The following is a 17044-nucleotide window of genomic DNA, read 5'->3' on the forward strand; positions in this document are numbered from 1 at the left end:
CTGTGTTTCTGCCTCTCTCTCTGTGCTTCTCATAAATAAATAAATTAAAAAAAAAAGTATTCATAGCACAATAGTGCATAGGTGCAAAAGCTAGGGGAAAAAAAAGAAATGTTCACAACAGATGAAGGGAAACACAAAAATATAGTAAATACACACAATGGAATATTTTATTCAACCATAAAAGTGAATGAAGTAGAATGAACAATGAAGACATCTTGCTAACTAAAAGAAGTCAGTCATAAAAAATTACATATTATATGATTCTGTTTATGTGAAACAATTCAAAATAGGTGAATCCATAGCAGCAGAGGGCAAATCAGTTGTTGTCAGTGTGTGGGGTCAGTTGGAAATAGAAAGTGTCACCTTAATGAATATGTGGTTTTGTTTTGAGCTGATGAAAATATTTTAAAGCCTGATAGAGTTGGTGGTTGCACAGCATTGTGAACATACTAAACACAAGTTATTGTACACATTCAAATGCTTAGTTTTAAGTTATGTGAATTTTCATTCAATAAAAACAAATAGTTAAAATCTGTAAAGTATATTAGGAAAAAAGTATCCACAAACAGGGGACATTCCATATTCTTCTTCAGCCTTTTCAGAGCCACACATCCAGTATTGTCAAATCTTTTTGATATTTTGAATAAAGTTGAAAATCTGTGTTATGTGAAATATTTCAATAGTGAAAATAAATCAAATCTGAAGCTCTGTGAGGGCAAACAAACACCCCATTCACTGACACACCATGTGGAGCAATCAGTTCACACTTCTACTCTTATGAAAGTATTTTTGGATTATTCATGTTTATGCAAATTATTTACAGTATTTTTATGCCCACTTCAGTGCTACAAGTTAAATGTTATAAATATGAGATGACAAGTGCATATACCTCATACTAAATGCTTTTGATGTGTGTGAATGTGGGGAAGAAGGATGTTTTGAAGGGGTAGTGAGTGAAAGTAAAATTAAGGATACAGTTTCATTATTTGAAGTCTTTTCCACAGACCAAGCAAATAAGTAAATGTGGTGGAAAATAGTAGGACAGGAGAATAATACCACTTTGTGGGTTAGAGATAATGCACATAGAAGGTAAACAATACAGATCATATATAAAACAATATATATGAATAGAAAGAAAATAGTCATTTTAAAATAATTAAAATAATACATATTGTTATAAGTTTTTTTTTTTGAAAGGAAGAAAGGAAACATCAGAAATAATGGCATCATCCAGATTTTTATTTTATTTTATTTTTATTTTTTATTCATGAGAGGCACACAGAAAGAGAAAGGAGAGACAGAGACACAGGCAGAGGGAGAAGCAGGCTCCATGGAGGGAGCCCGATGTGGGACTCGATCCCAGGTCTCCAGGATCACACCCTGGGCTGCAGGCGGCACTAAACCGCTGTGCCACCGGGGCTGCCCATCATCCAGATTTAGCACAAATAATTTTCAAATGTTTCTTCCAGGTATATAATTGTGCACGCTTTATATATGTGATTATATATGACTATAAATAGAAATCAAATTATACATAATATTTTTAAGCTTAAACATTAGTGGCTTATACAATATTCTAAAATGTGTTATAATGGCTGTATATTATTCAAGAATATTTTATAGGCTGTAATTTAAAAATTTCCTATTAGATTTCTTATTTTTTTTTAAACTTTTGGTTTTCTTTTCTTTTCTTTTTTTTTTTTTAAGATTTTATTCATTTATTCATGAGAGACAGAGAGAGGCAGAGACACAGGCAGAGGGAGAAGCAAGCTTCTTGCAGGGAGCCCAATGTGGGACTTGATCCCAGGCCTCCATGATAACAACCTGGGCGGAAGGGAGGCACTCAACCACTGAGCCACCCAGGAGTCCGTCAATTATGTTTCTTAAATATTTTCAGTATGTTAATGTTACATGCTTTCAATAAATATCCTTGCTAAGATCTCTTTCTCCATATCTAGCCTTCACTATGTCCTTTTATATGTATGTAGAAGATGAAATACTAGATAACAAGTACGTAGGACATGTTAATAATTTTTTATAAATACTAATTCTTCTCCAAGAAATATATAAAAATCTACATCCTATGAGATCATCCATTTAAAACTTTCAGAATAATTCATAGAAAGTATATTAAATTACACATTGAATGGCTGAACTACTAACTAGAGACATTTATACATGAAGCAGCTCTTTTAAGAAATAAGACCCATAAATATGTCTGTCTTGGTATAATATATATAATTGAAATGAATAAAGTTTAAAACACCACTGTTGTTACACCATGTTCTGTTAAAATCTTTAAAACTCACACAATTAGAATCCATTTGTACAATATTCATATGTATAAACTTACATTTAAAAAAAAAAACTTTAAAAAGCCTATATCCTAATAAAAACATAAAAATCCCCCTTGTACTCCACCCTCCCAACATTGTTTTTATTTTTAATTATGTCTAATTTGACACATTTTAGAGTGGGATCATATTTTAATTAGCAGCTGTTTGATATGTGAAATGTGAAGTTAGTTTTTCTCCATATGTTTATTGAATATACATTGCTATTTTTCACTTGTGTCCTCCTTCATTTTTTCTAGTAATAATTCATGTTTTTAATTTTTCAATATTTTTATATTTTATTTGTCAAAGTTTTGTGTTTATTACAGCAAATATTAATCCAATAGCTAAAATCAAGATAATTATCAGGATATAATATTGCCCCAGATGTGGCACAACTGCAATTCTCATACCTTGTTGGTAAAACAAAAAATAAAACCTCTATTTTGGAAAACAGTCTGGCAGCTTATTCTAATGTTAAACCTATCCAAGGACACAGCCATTTCACTCTGGTGAAATGAAAATATGTGTTCATAAAGTATCTTGTGTAAAAATGTTATAGGTAGCATTATTCATAAGAATCAAAAACTAGAAATAACCCAAATGTCTCTCCACCTGACAGAGAACATATGAAATGTATAGCCTCACAATGGAGCAACTAAAAAAAGAACAAGTGACTGATACAACAGAATGTATGGACTTTTCAAATGTTATTTTGAGTTTGAGACAGAAGAGCACATGTTATATGATTATATTTTCATGAACTTCATGCAGAAACAAAACTAATGTATACTTTTCGAAATCATGACTCTGGATACCTCTTACGTGAAACTTGACTTCAAAAGGAGCACAAGAGAATTCTTTGATGTGATAGAGATGTTCTAATCTTGACTTCAACATGGCTTCTATGATTATAAACATTTGTTAAAAGGCATCAAAATAAACACTTAAGATACGTATATCTCATTTCATTTAAATTATTAAAACAGAAGTTGAATTTAAAAAATAAAATAATGCCCAGAAACATGTAGAGAAAGTGGATGAGGAGCTTTTCTCTAATTCTTGCATTTAGAAAATTTATTATGGAAAGTTTTAAAATTCCTAAGTATTTTTTCTACTTAATGTATCTTCTCAATTTCTCTTCTAAAAAACGATGTATTAAGATATATATATATGTAGATGATATAGATATAGATAAAATGTTGGGAGGCATGCCTGAATTAATTCCTAAGATCTCTTCCAGTTTCATTTGATAATTTGTAGCTAACAAGGTATACCCTTTGATAGATATTATGAATTATATCCATGAAATCATATTGATCATCTCAGTTTAGTTTTAAATAATGTTACATTTCACAAACTATAACCATTTTAACTTTTATTTTGGCTCAATTTAACACATTTATGACTAATTATAAAAATTTCAAGCTTACTCTAGTTCATTTCTTACATCATTAAAGCATGGAAGAGTTGTAAAATTTACTTTGTACTAAATAGGGCTCCTTATCAGAAATGTCTATTATGGTGGAATATTTTTAATCTTAAAAATAGATTATTTAAAGAAAAAAACTATGTTTTTTTTTTTTTTTTTTTTTTACTTTTTTCATTGGTTTGGGACATCAAAATGTTAGTGCTTATCATATTATGATTATGTTCCTTTATATTTTTTCCAATCATAATGTTCAAATAATCTTAGATTTTTCCTTTTATGTATTAGTGGTGTTTGACTATCATTGTCTAATCATCAAGAGCCTATTCTATTCAGGCACCCACAGATTAGCAAATAAAAGCTCACATAAATGCTGCTATTTGTTTTTAATTATGATGAAATCTATCAAGACATTTCTATTTGCAAGTAGATAACAGTCACATTTTTCAGAAAAGTATAATGAAAAGAATAGGCATACTTGAATAATTGTGCTGTATTTGTTAGCTTTCAAACAGGAAATCATATACACTCAAACTGTCAACAATTTAATAAAGAAATCTAGGGAAACCAGAGAGGAGAGTGCAATACAATGGGAGGTAAGATAATCACTCTGCTCTTGAATGGGTAGACATGATACCATCAGAACCAGAGGAGGCTCTTGAATGGAGAGTGCTGCTTGACAGGAGTGGTGATTCTAAAGACAGACATGACCAGCCTGAGGCAGCATATTTGGAAGTGATTCCTGTGAATAATTCCTTTACCTCCTTTACTCCCAGTCTCTGATCTCCTGTAGGTTGAGGAGGCAAACCTAAATTAAACTGAGAGAGCAAGGAATCTTTGACACTCCCCGTGTGGCCTTCTAAGCCACAGAAGGAAGCTGGAGAGAGATAGAGACGCAGCATAAGAAAATGCAGTAAATGGAAGATATCTAATCATCGTGGTTTTTTTTTTTTTTTCTCAAGCAAATATTAGTTCATTGTTCACCACAAATCTTTCCTCAATTCAAATTCCTTTATATTACCTAAATTTCATGTGAAAACAGAACACTTTTTTAATTGATATAGTTCTGTTCACTTGAATTTCTATTTAAAAGACATTGCAGAATCTTTTTTTAAAGAAACATTTCAGTTTCAGTCAAAATAACATATAGTACCATTCTTGATATATAATAGGAGATTTTGCCATTATTGTATACTTGTGATTCAAAAATCGAATAATCTAATATAAGGGGTCATCTTTATGTGAGTTGATGAAAAAAAATACTTTTTATTTGGTCTATACTATCACTATCACTATCAGTCCAAAATAAAGATAATGAAGCTTCTACAGTAGACAACTATACAATATAGTTTGGGACCAAGTGATCAAGAAATAGTCATTTCTTAAAAACTCTCTGCAAAATAAGTAAAAACTTTAGTCCTTCTTGTTTGAGATGGGAGATAGAAAGAAAACGGGAGCTAATCACCATTCACCTTACATTCATATGCAACTTACTATAGACATTTACTGTAATTTTCATTCATTCAAGATGTTTCTGTCCTTTTCCATTTTACTTTTATGGATTTCCTCATAACCTAAATATGGATAAAATAATGAGAAAAGCATATCATGGATTTTCATCAATTGTTTCATTTTATGACATATATGTAACTGGCAAAGAGACAGATAATCTAACATTGAAAAAAATCACAAAATATTCTAAGGAAGTTAAGAATCTTGACTTTTGGAGCACCCAGGTGGCTCAGTGGTTGAGCATTTGCCTTTGGCTCAGGTCATGATCCCAGAGTCCTCAGATTGAGTCCCACAACAGGCTCCCCACAGGGAGCCTGCTTCTCCCTCTGTTTATGTCTCTGCCTGTCTCTGTGTCTCTCATGAATATATAAATAAAATCTTTAAAAAAATGACTTTTGTGATTTCTACTAGCAATTTACATATTAATATTTAATTTCTAAATGTTTAAAACTTTTTAAAAATATTCCAATAAAACTAATATTTTTTCACATTGAAAGAAAAAAATGTCTCTAATGAGTCTTATGAAATGTAATCTAGGAAATACATAAAAATGCCAAAAAAATACATGAAAGATACACAGAAATTCCATAGATTATAAACATAGTTTGAAAATGAATCAGTTGGATAACTAGTTAACAAAGAGACACAGTGTAAAACTTTATTTTTATCTATAAGAATTTGACAAAGTGAAATGTACAAAAACAATTCAGAAATGTAACAAATATTGGTATGTCTCTGGCACACATTATATTAAAAATGAAATGTAATAAACCTATACATGTTGATTCATCATATATACATACATACATTCACACATACAAATAGTCCATACCCAATATATTTATTATGGCACCCAATGATATGGTTACATAAGTACTACTTCACACACTCAACCAATAAATGACAGCCACGTTGCTCTACTGCACTCTTCTCAGTTTGAGAACTACTTGCCCATCTGTGTCCTCACTCGAGGTATCTCATGTACCGCTCATTTGCATTCTGGGGAATGGTGTCTGCAGAGTGAAAGTGTTCTCAGTGCTGTAAAGGTGCTCAGCAAGATATCACACTAAAAATTCGAAATGAGAACTTTATGATCGCTTGAAGTGGCTGAGCCATTTACAAGGTGAGCCAGAGTGAAGATATGATAAATCTCAGAAATGGATTAGGAAGAATTGGTGATAGTTTTTGGAAAAGTGAACTGTAAAAGCAAAAAGAAGAAATTGTGGTTGAAAGTGTATCCCCACTGCAGCAATTTAAAAAGAGACAGAAATTGCTATTAATGATTTACCATGGTAGGAACACATGTCCAAATGCTCTATGCTGGGATTTCACATGTAACTAAATTTAATTAGCACTTATTTTAAGTAAAGTGATACCCTCAGTAACAAAGAGGGGGCTTCATTTTATAACATAGACACATTCAAATAGAGGAAGATACAATTATATTTATCACTCATCATATTGAATGAAATACATTGAAATATTTTTCAGACTGAATTTAATATACCTTTTATGTCTTACAACCATTATTCTCAGGTGAATGACTCTTGTAAACTTTACAGACTGAAATGTTCTATTTTAATGTAAATATTATTTACCCATTGTACTTTTCAGAGTCAACCTCTTCTTTTGATAATCCTCTTCCTAATGACAGTCTTTAGAAATCCCATCTAGGGCAGCCCCGGTGGCTTAGCGATTTAGCGCCACCTTCAGCCCCGGGCGTGATCCTGGAGACCCAGGATGGAGTCCCACATCAGGCTCCCTGCATGGAGCCTGCTTCTCCCTCTGCCTGTGTCTTTGCCTCTCTCTCCTTCTGTATCCCTCATGAATAAATAAATAAATTAATTAAAAAAAAAAAAAAAAGAAATCCCATCTAAATTAATAAGCCACATAAAACACACTTTCCTGGTGCACCAGGGTGGCCTACAAGGGTGAGCTACTGACTCTTGTTTTTTGCTCAGATTGGAATCTCAAGGTTATGAGATTGAACCCATTTGGGGCTCAGTGATCAGTATGGAGTCGGCTTAGGACTCTCTCCCTTGCCCTCTGCCCCTCCCCCTTGTGCTTACTCTGTCTCTGTCTCTTTCTGAAACAAATCTTTAAAAAACACACTTTCTTCCTGATATGTTCTTACATTACTCCAATTATTAGAGGTTATATCACTAGTGACTTAGGTTCAGAAAATAAATGTATGTCTATACTTAGTGTAATAAACAAAAGTCATTCTTATAAAGATTTATTGATTGATTGATTGATTGATTGATTTATGAGACACAGAGAGAGAGAGAGAGAGAGAGAGAGAGAACAGGGAAAGGGACAAAGGACAAGCAGACTCTCTGCTAAGCAGGGAACCAGACATGGGTCTTGTCCCCAGGACTCTGAGATCATGACCTGAGCTGAAATCAAGAGTCCATGCTTAAGTGTCTGAACTATCTAGGCACTTCCTTGTTATATTTTTTTTTTTAGGCTTGCAATAATCTTCCTTCAAAGACTCCTTCTAAGTGTATTGAAAATGTACCTCTTACTGCTAAGAGGTACTGCTTAGGGAATAGTCTAATGAAGAATTTGAAGTTGAAGATAATTGTGGGGATTAAACATAAGCAAAATAAGAAACTTAAGAGAATGAGAAATGGTTTTGTATACTGAAAACAAAAGCTATCAATAAGTTTTAATCTTCAAATTCTATAAGATTGTATCCTTTGATTCATCTTTCTTGGGGAGAAAACTTGAAAATATATTAGTTGAAACTTAGAGAAAAAAAGTAATACAAATAAGCTTCCCAAGACGCAACAGCCTTTTAAATCTAAAGCAACCTCAGAATTCAGCAAAATGTTAGAACAAGTGATTCAGAGTAAATGTGCCATCTGTCCTTTCTCAGCACTCCATATTTGATGGTCCTTGTGTCTGGTCATTTTATTTACTTGATTGATTATTTGATCAGAAATTCAATGCATCTTCAGATATAAAGTATTACACTTCATAGATTTCCCTGTTTATTCTTACAAGTTAACACTTCAATAATACTGTGATTCAAGAATTTTCCTTACAGCCATGTTCCCAACTTATTTGTGAAGATAAAAAGGAAGATCCTCTTAAAGATGTCAAGCAAAACAAACAAAACAGAAAGCAAACAAAACTTTATTACCTACAAATTCTTCTTAAACATGATACTTTAGCCGAAAGGATGCCATAATGCTTAGGAAAAAGGAATTTTCATACACTGTGGTGGGAGTTTTAATTGGTCAAGGATAGAAAAGGAGCCTTTAAAGATATGTAATCTTGGGCAGCCCCAATGGCCCAGCGGTTTGGCACCACCTCTGGCCTGGGGTGTGATCCTGGAGACCCGGGATCAAGTCCCACGTCGGGGTCCCTGCATGGGGCCTGCTTCTTCCTCTGCCTGCGTCTCTGCCCCTCTCTCTCTCTGTGTCTGTCATGAATAAATAAATAAAATCTTAAAAAAATAAAAATAAAAAAATAAAGATACATAATCTTTTACTTTTTAATTCTGCCTTATGGGATACTTAGGGATGTACATAATGTTCATAAAATAATGAATCAATTATGATATTTATTTATTTATTTTTTAAAGATTTTATTTATTTATTCATGATAGTCACAGAGAGAGAGAGAGAGAGAGAGAGAGGCAGAGACATAGGCAGAGAGAGAAGCAGGCTCCATGCAGGGAGCTCGACGTGGGATTCGATCCCGGATCCAGGATCGCGCCCTGGGCCAAAGGCAGGCGCTAAACCGCTGCGCCACCCAGGGATCCCCAATTATGATATTTATATGATGGAAGTATTTTTGAAGTGATATTTTAAATAATATACAAAATCCATTTATATAAAAAAATTAAAAAATCAAACTTATTTATAGGTATAAAAACATGCATATATATTACTAGAGCCAAATATGTTTTAATATATTTTAATTTTCCCCAATATGGTATATTTATTTTATAATTAGAAAATAAAAATCCTTAATTAAATAATAATCTAATCCATATGTATATGCAGAATTATAAATTATTTGGAAGAACATTATATGATTTGCAATTGTGCAGAATTATTTCTTATTTGTACTAATGTTTAACCAAGATACCCTTTTGCTTAAAATTAAAAATTTGAAAGTAAGATCTGCACTCAATAAATTTTGTAAATGGTATCATAACGCACATAAAATTTCATCTAACTTGTAGTCACAGTCCCACGACTTTGTGTACATAGTCTTTGTGTACCTTTCCTAAAATATTCAATGTTCATAGCTTTTTATATAGTATGAATTCTCAATCTCTCTATACAAGGAAGAACTCCCACTGTTCTACAATTTCCCTTTTTTCCATTAAGAAGTTATATTTGATATTTTAAAAAAATCAGCATGTATATGTTTAACTCATTTAACTGATTCATTTTATAGATGCATCATACCTTATTTAAATCAATCTCCTTTGATGTAAATTCAAATAGCTTATTACAGATACATTCATGCAAAAAATATATAGAATAAATTACTATAATTGGCAAGAAAGAGTAAAACAAATAAAGTAAGAAATATTCTTGATTGTTCAGTTGGTTAAACTACAAAGCTTTAACTTTAAGAAACTTTGTCAATATTTGAGGTAGTGATCAGTATGACTTAAGTCCCATTAAGGATTAATTTACTTGCTGTGTGCAAAATGGGTCAATAGAAGCAATATCATGTTTTATTTTCCTTCTGTTCTACCCTTCTTACTTCTTTTTCTTCCTTCTTTCTTCTCCCTCCCTGCCTGTATTCTTCACTGCCTACTTCCCTCTCTCCCTTTTTTCTTGCTTTCTTTCTTTCTCTCTGTATTTCTAACTTTGATACATTGTATTTTACCTTTAACTCAGCCTAATATCAGAAAACTCATTTTATTATGTTTGGTATGATAAATGTGGTAAATATTACAATATTTCATGTGTGTGATGATCATAAATTGTCATAAATACATTTCATTACATTTTTATGATATTTCATGCGATTATTTTGGAGTAGAAAATTCAATTAATGGACTTAACAGATCAAAAATTTATGTCTACTTCATTCAATATACTTCTTCTTTTTGTCCTACCTTCATTCCCAATGGTAGAAATTAGAACACTCCCTATTTGTAATTGTTCCTACTAATTAAACTATATTTAAAAATATATTACTTAGACTTTTATTATATCTAGAAATTCATAGCAAATAGCATATGCCAGGAATTATATTCCAAAATCAATAGCAAAATAGAACATGAACACACATATTAGAAGGGAAGGAAATGCAAAGTCATAGGAAAAAATTAGTTTGAAAACACAGATACCTAAGAGAATTATATGTTTTGGATATCATACCATTTATTAAATAATATATACATATACTACGTATACTTTTTTCAAGGTTGCTTTGACTCTTTGGAGCTTTCAAGGTTCCATACAAATTTTAGGATTGTTTGTTCTGGTCTGTGAAAAATGCTGATGGTATTTTGATAGGGATTGCATTAATGTGTAGGTCTCTTTAGGAAGTAGAAACAGTTTTAAAAATTCAATTAATTAACATATAGTGCATTATTTATTTCAGAGGTAGAGGTCAGTGATTCATCAGGCTTAAATAATACCCAGTGCTCATTACATCACATGCCCTCCTTAATATCTGTCACCCAGTTACCCCAATTACATCCCTGTCTTATTCTTGACTTTAGAGGAAAAGCTCTCAGGTTTTCCCCATTTAGGATGAGATTAGCTGAGGGGTTTTTATAATATATATTATTATGTTGATGTATGTTCCCTCTAAACCTACTTTGTTGAGAGTTTTTATCATCAAGAGATATTATACTTTGTCAAATGCTTTTTCTTCATCTCCTGATATAACATATGGTTCCTATCCTTTATTAATGTGTATCATGTTGGTTGATTTGTGATTACTGAGCCACCCTTTCAACCCAGGAATAAATCCCACTTGATCACAGTGACTGATTTTTCTAATGCATTGTTGGATTTGGGTTGCTAGTATTTTGTTGATTTTTGCACCTATGTTCATCAGATATTGACTGGTAGTTTGCTTTGTTGTTGTTGTTGTTGTGTCATTATCTGGTTTTGGTCTCAAGGTAATGCTGGCCTCATAGAGTGAATTTAGGAGTTCCTTTCCTTTTCTATATTTTGGAATAGTTTGAAAAGAATATATATTAACTCTTCTATGAATGTTCAGTAGAATTTTCCTGTGAAGCCATCTGGTACCGGATTTTAGTTTGTTGGGAGTTTTGGATTACTTATTCAATTTCTTTTCTGGTTATAGGTAGGTCTATTCAAGTTTATATTTCTTCCTGTTTCAGTTTTGGTAGTTTATATGTTTCTAGGAATTTATTCATTCCTTCAAGGTTGTCCAATCTGTTAGGATATAGTTTTTCATGCTATTTATTGTCTTATAATCCTGTGTGTTTCTGTGGTGGTGGTTACTTTTTCTCCTTTCTCATTTATGGTTTTATTTATTTGGGTCCTTTCTCTTTTCTTTTTGATAAGTCTGGCTAGGGTTTACCAATTATTAATTTTTTCAGAGAACCAGCGCCTGGTTTCTTTGACCTCTTCTATTGTTTGTTTTAGCTTCCATATCACTTATTTCTACTCCAATCTTTATTATTTCCTTCCATCTGTTGGCTTTAAGCTTTTTGTGTTCTTTATCTAGCTCCTTTAGATGTAAGGTTAGGTTGTTTATTTGAGATTAGGTTGTTTATTTGAGAATTTTTTGCTTCTTAAGGGAGGCTTGTATTGCTATAAACGTCCCTCTATTTTTCATTAAAGATTTTATTCATTTATTTGAGAGCAAGGGCACAAGCTAGGGGAGAGGCAGAGGGAGGGAGAAGCAGACTTCCTACTGAGCATGGAGCCTCATGCAGGGCTCAATCCTAGGACCCTGGGATCAAGAGTTGAGCCAGAGGCAGATGCTTAACTGACTGAGCCACCCAGTCACTCTACAATCTTCCCTTTTAAAATCACTTTTGTGGTCAGCCCGGTTGGCTCAGCAGTTTAGTGCCACCTTCAGCCTGTGCCTGATCCTGGAGACCCAGGATGGAGTCCCATGTCAGGCTCCCAGCATGTAGCCTGCTTCTCCCTCTGCCTGTGTCTCTGCCTCTCTCTCTCTCTCTCTCTGTGCGTGTCTCTCATGAATAAATAAATAAAAAGTCTTTAAAAAAATCAGTTTTGCTGTATCCCAAAGGTTTGGACCATTGTGTTTTCAATTGCATTTGTTTCATGCACTTTTTAATTTTTTCTTTGATTTGCTCATTAATCCATTCATTATCTAGTAGCACATTGTTTAACCTCTGTATATTTGTGGCTTTTCCAAATTTTTTTCCTTCTGGTTTTCTAGTTTCATAGCATTGTGGTCAGAAAAGATGCAGGGTATGTCTCCAATCTTCTTGTATTCCAGAAGCCTGTGTTGTGGCCTAATGTGTGATCTATTTCGAAGAATGTTCATGTACACTTGAAAAGAATGTGTATTCTGCTATTTTAAGGTGGAATGTTCTGAATATATCTGTTAAGTTCATCTGGTCCAGTGTGTCATTGAAAGTCATTATTTCCTTTTGATGATCTGTCCATTGATATAACTTGGATATTAAAGTCCCTATTATTATATTATCAAATATTATGTTTGTTTTTAATGGTTTGTGTGTTTGTTATTATGTTTGTTTTATGTTTGTTATTAACGGTTTTATGTATTTGGGTACTCTTATGTTGGGTGCATAAATATTCACAATTAATATATCTTTTTGTTATATTGTCCCCTATATATTGAATAGACTCTTATTTTTTCTCTTGTTATAATCTTTGTTTTAAAGTCTAGTTTGTCTGATATAGTATGGGTACTCCGACTTTTGTTTGACACCTATTTGCATATAACTGTTTCTCCATCCTTCCACTTTCAATCTGCAAGAGTCTGGGTTAAAATGACTTTATTGTAGGAAGCCTATAAATGGGTCTTGTTTCTTATCCATTCTGACATGCTATGTCTTTTGATTGGAACATTTAAACCATTTATGCTCAGAATAATTATTAATAGATGTGTATTCATTGCCACTTTATTACTTGTTTTGTTTCTAGGGATTTTCTCTGATCCTTTCTTGTCTTTCATGTTTTGCTGATTTTCTTTAGTGATATGATTGCATTTATTTCTCTTCATACTTTGCAAGTTTTTCCATGGTTTTGAAATGTGGTTACCATTAGGTTTATACATAACCTCTTGCAAATAGCAGTATACATTAAGTTGGTTGTCATTTAAGTTTGAACCTATTCTTTTCTCCTCTGCTTCCCATGTTTTAGGTATATACTATTATGTTTTATATCCTTTCTTTGTGGGTTCCTTGACTGGTTTTTTAACATAAATTATTTTTTTAACATAACATTTATTTTTACTCCTTTTTTGTTTCTTGCTTTTATGCTGTCACTTTGGTCTCTCCTTTCCACTCAGAGTCCCCTTTAATATTTCTTCCAGGGCTAGTTTAGTGATAATAAAGTCCTTTAGTTTTTGTTTGTCTGGAGAACTCTTTATCTCTCCTTATATTCTGAATGGTAGCCTTTCTGGATACAGAATTCTTGGCTGCAATTTTATCCCATTTAGCACTTTGACACTCTATTATATAACATGGCATTCTATTCTGACTTATCAAGTTTCTGTTGAAAAATCTCCTTCTAGCCTTATGGGTTTTCCCTTGTAATTTAATGACATTTTTTTTTTTTTGTCTTTCTGCTTTTAAGATTTTTTTCTTTATCACTATATTTTGCAAATTCAATTACAATATGTCTTGCCGTGAGCCTGTTTTTGTTGATTTTGATGGGAGTTCTCTGGGCCTCCTAGGTCTAGATGTCTGCTGCCTTCCATAAATTAAGCAAGTTTTTGGCTATTATTTCTTCAAAAGAATTTTTGCCCCTTTTCCTCTCTTTTCTTCTGAGGCTCCTATAATATGAATATTATTATGTTTGATGGGGTCACTGCATTGCATTCCCTAAGTCTATTCTTGTGTTCCATATTTTTCCCATTCTTTGTTCAACTACATTGCTTTCCATTACTTTTTCTTCTACATCATTAATTGCCTTTTCCAGCCTACTGTTCATTGCATCAAGTCTGTTTCTAATCTCATTTATTGCACTCTTCATCTTTGATTGATGTTTTTTAACTCTTTTATCTCTGTAGTAAGGATCTCACTGGGGTCTTCTATTTTTTTCTCAAGCCCAGTGAGTATCCTCATAATCATTACTTTAAATTCATCATCTGGATGTTACTTATATCTGTTTCACTTAAATCTCTGGCTGTGGCTTTATCTTACTCTTTCATACAGGATAAATTTCTCCATCTTCTCATTTTGCCTTAGTCTCTGCCTTCTCTGTGTTAGAAAAGTCAGAAAAATATATATCCTGCTCCTGAAAGTAATGGCCTTATGAAGACGAGGCCTTGTAGCACCCACAGCCTGGTATTCAGGGACTGCCATGTCCTCTACTCTTGTGTTCTGGCTATTTTATCCTTTGGGCAAGTTGTCTGCAAAGGCTCTCCTTGCCTGCTGTGGACAGTGTTTGGTCCCTGTCCTGAATGCAATGAGTTTTAAGTAGGTGTGCTTTGGTCTTCTTGTGAAATGAGACTTGTCACCACCTCCACAGGAACTGAGGCCCTGCAAAACTCTATTTAGTCAGGAAACATGGTTTCGGCAGGAGCTTATGCTGGTCTTCTGGGGGAAGTGCTTGCTGTGCAGAGATTGAGGCAAGTGTGACTCAGAAAGACAGTTCCACCAGAGTGCAGGGGAGTGGGAATTAGCATAAGGAAGTTAGGCAGCTGTGTCCAACCTGCCTGCCTCCCACAGGTAGCTCTATGTTTATGTTGAGGGATGGGGGAAGGAAATATCACCAGCCAACTCCTTTGTTCTCAGAGAGGTGTCTCCATGAATGTTGCTTCCCAGAAGAACTCTCCAAGAAAAGCACATAATCTGCCCCCTGTGTGCCTATACACTGTTCAGATTGCTATTTCCAATCTTTGTGTCCTCAGGGTTGTTTGCCTGACTTCTCTCCAGGAGCAGCCCGCTGCCTTCCATGTTCTATCCTAGCCAAGCTCTCTGATTTTTAAAACGCCAGACTTTAAGCCATGATGGTTACAAGAACTCAAGAAATTCAGCCCCTCTCCTTTACAAGACAATGGCTATGGAGAAACATTCTTGTACATTCCCCTGTATGCTCTATTCTCACTCTCTATCATACTTCTCCATGACCATAGATCCCTCCCTTCCATAGCAGCCAGGATCTGTTTCTCCCCTAAACCACCTCTCTCTACTTCCTACTTTCTTCTATGTGACCTCTTCTCTCCCTTGACAGTTGTGGAGTTTGTTCTGTCACTGTTCAGGTAGATTTCTAAGGGTATTTAGTATGATTTGATAGTTATCTAGCTGTATTTGTGGGACAAAGAGAGCTCAGTGTCCTACTCTGCTGCCATTTTTCTATGTCTAATATTGGTAGTTTCTATCATAAACAGAAAAAAAAAAAAATTCAAGGAACAGAGAAGACTGCAGACTTAAAAATAAAGTATGTTTTTTTTTTAATAATAGATGCTTCCTTCATGTGGTGTTATATATTTTGTTATTAAATATCTGTAATGGAGTTACTGATTTATTCTGTGTTAGCTGACTTAACAATGGAAATATGCCAGCAACAAATTATATAAGGAAGAGTAACCACTCTGATAGTTAAACATTTCCTTAAAATAACCTAGATTTGGAAGCAATTATGCAGTAGTAGTTTTACTTTCTTCTCCATCTCTAAAATATCCCCATTAAAGCATAATTCATTTAAAGCCATCTTCCAATAAAAGTGGAAGTACAGAAATAGTTATACCTTTCAGTGGAGAATTGAGCCAACCCAAGCAATTTTCTGCAGAGTTGCATTTGTGTTCAGTTTATTTCTTAACCTAACCTCTAGGGAATTGCTGTAGAAAAATTGACATAGAAATTATTCTCTAAGGGTAAATTTTCTTCTTGTCTTCTGCTTGCACTGAAATTCTGTCAGGTAAAAGGCCACCTCACCGTACTGCCTGCTTGTACTTACACCTTTAAATGGGGTGCTCTCTGGAATAACCACAAGAGAGATTTCCAGGAACCAAAGAATGATTTCCTTTTTATTTAATTTTGTATGTGACTAACCTAGTGATGAACTATTAAAAAGGAAAATGGAAAATTTAACAACCAAGAAAGTATTCAAATTGTAGCTATATTTCTGCAAAACTTTTCAATGTTTCATTATTACAGGGTTTAAAACCTTTCTGTTTAGTTTATCTAAAATTTAATAAGCCCTAAGAAATTTTACAAATAGTAGTTAACTAAGTATTACAACTAACAATTGGGACAGTGCTTAATCTGAGAGTCAATATGATGGCTTATAAAAAGGAATCCTTCTTTTCAATAGAAAAGAGAACCCATAACATTAAAATAATGGAGTCTATAGTCTGTATTCATAATCCAAATTAAAATTAAGAAATTCATAGTAGATTTCTTTCTTTTATCAGCTGATGATGTGATCTAGAGTCTCATTACAATTATCTGCAAATAGAACTAAAGATATTATGTCCCTTGCTCGTGATAAATGCAGTATGTTTTTCTGGTTTTACCAATCTCAGGTTTAAATTCCCTTAATGTCTAAAAGGAGTTATTTATCCAAAAATTGTTGTATTAAGCCCTGTAAGAAAAATAACGAGCCTTTCAATTTAGCTAAATAAATAAATAAATAAATATAAATAAATAAAA

The sequence above is a fragment of the Canis lupus genome, chromosome 31 (assembly GCF_011100685.1).
Source record: "Canis lupus familiaris isolate Mischka breed German Shepherd chromosome 31, alternate assembly UU_Cfam_GSD_1.0, whole genome shotgun sequence".
In the NCBI taxonomy this organism is placed as follows: domain Eukaryota; kingdom Metazoa; phylum Chordata; class Mammalia; order Carnivora; family Canidae; genus Canis; species Canis lupus.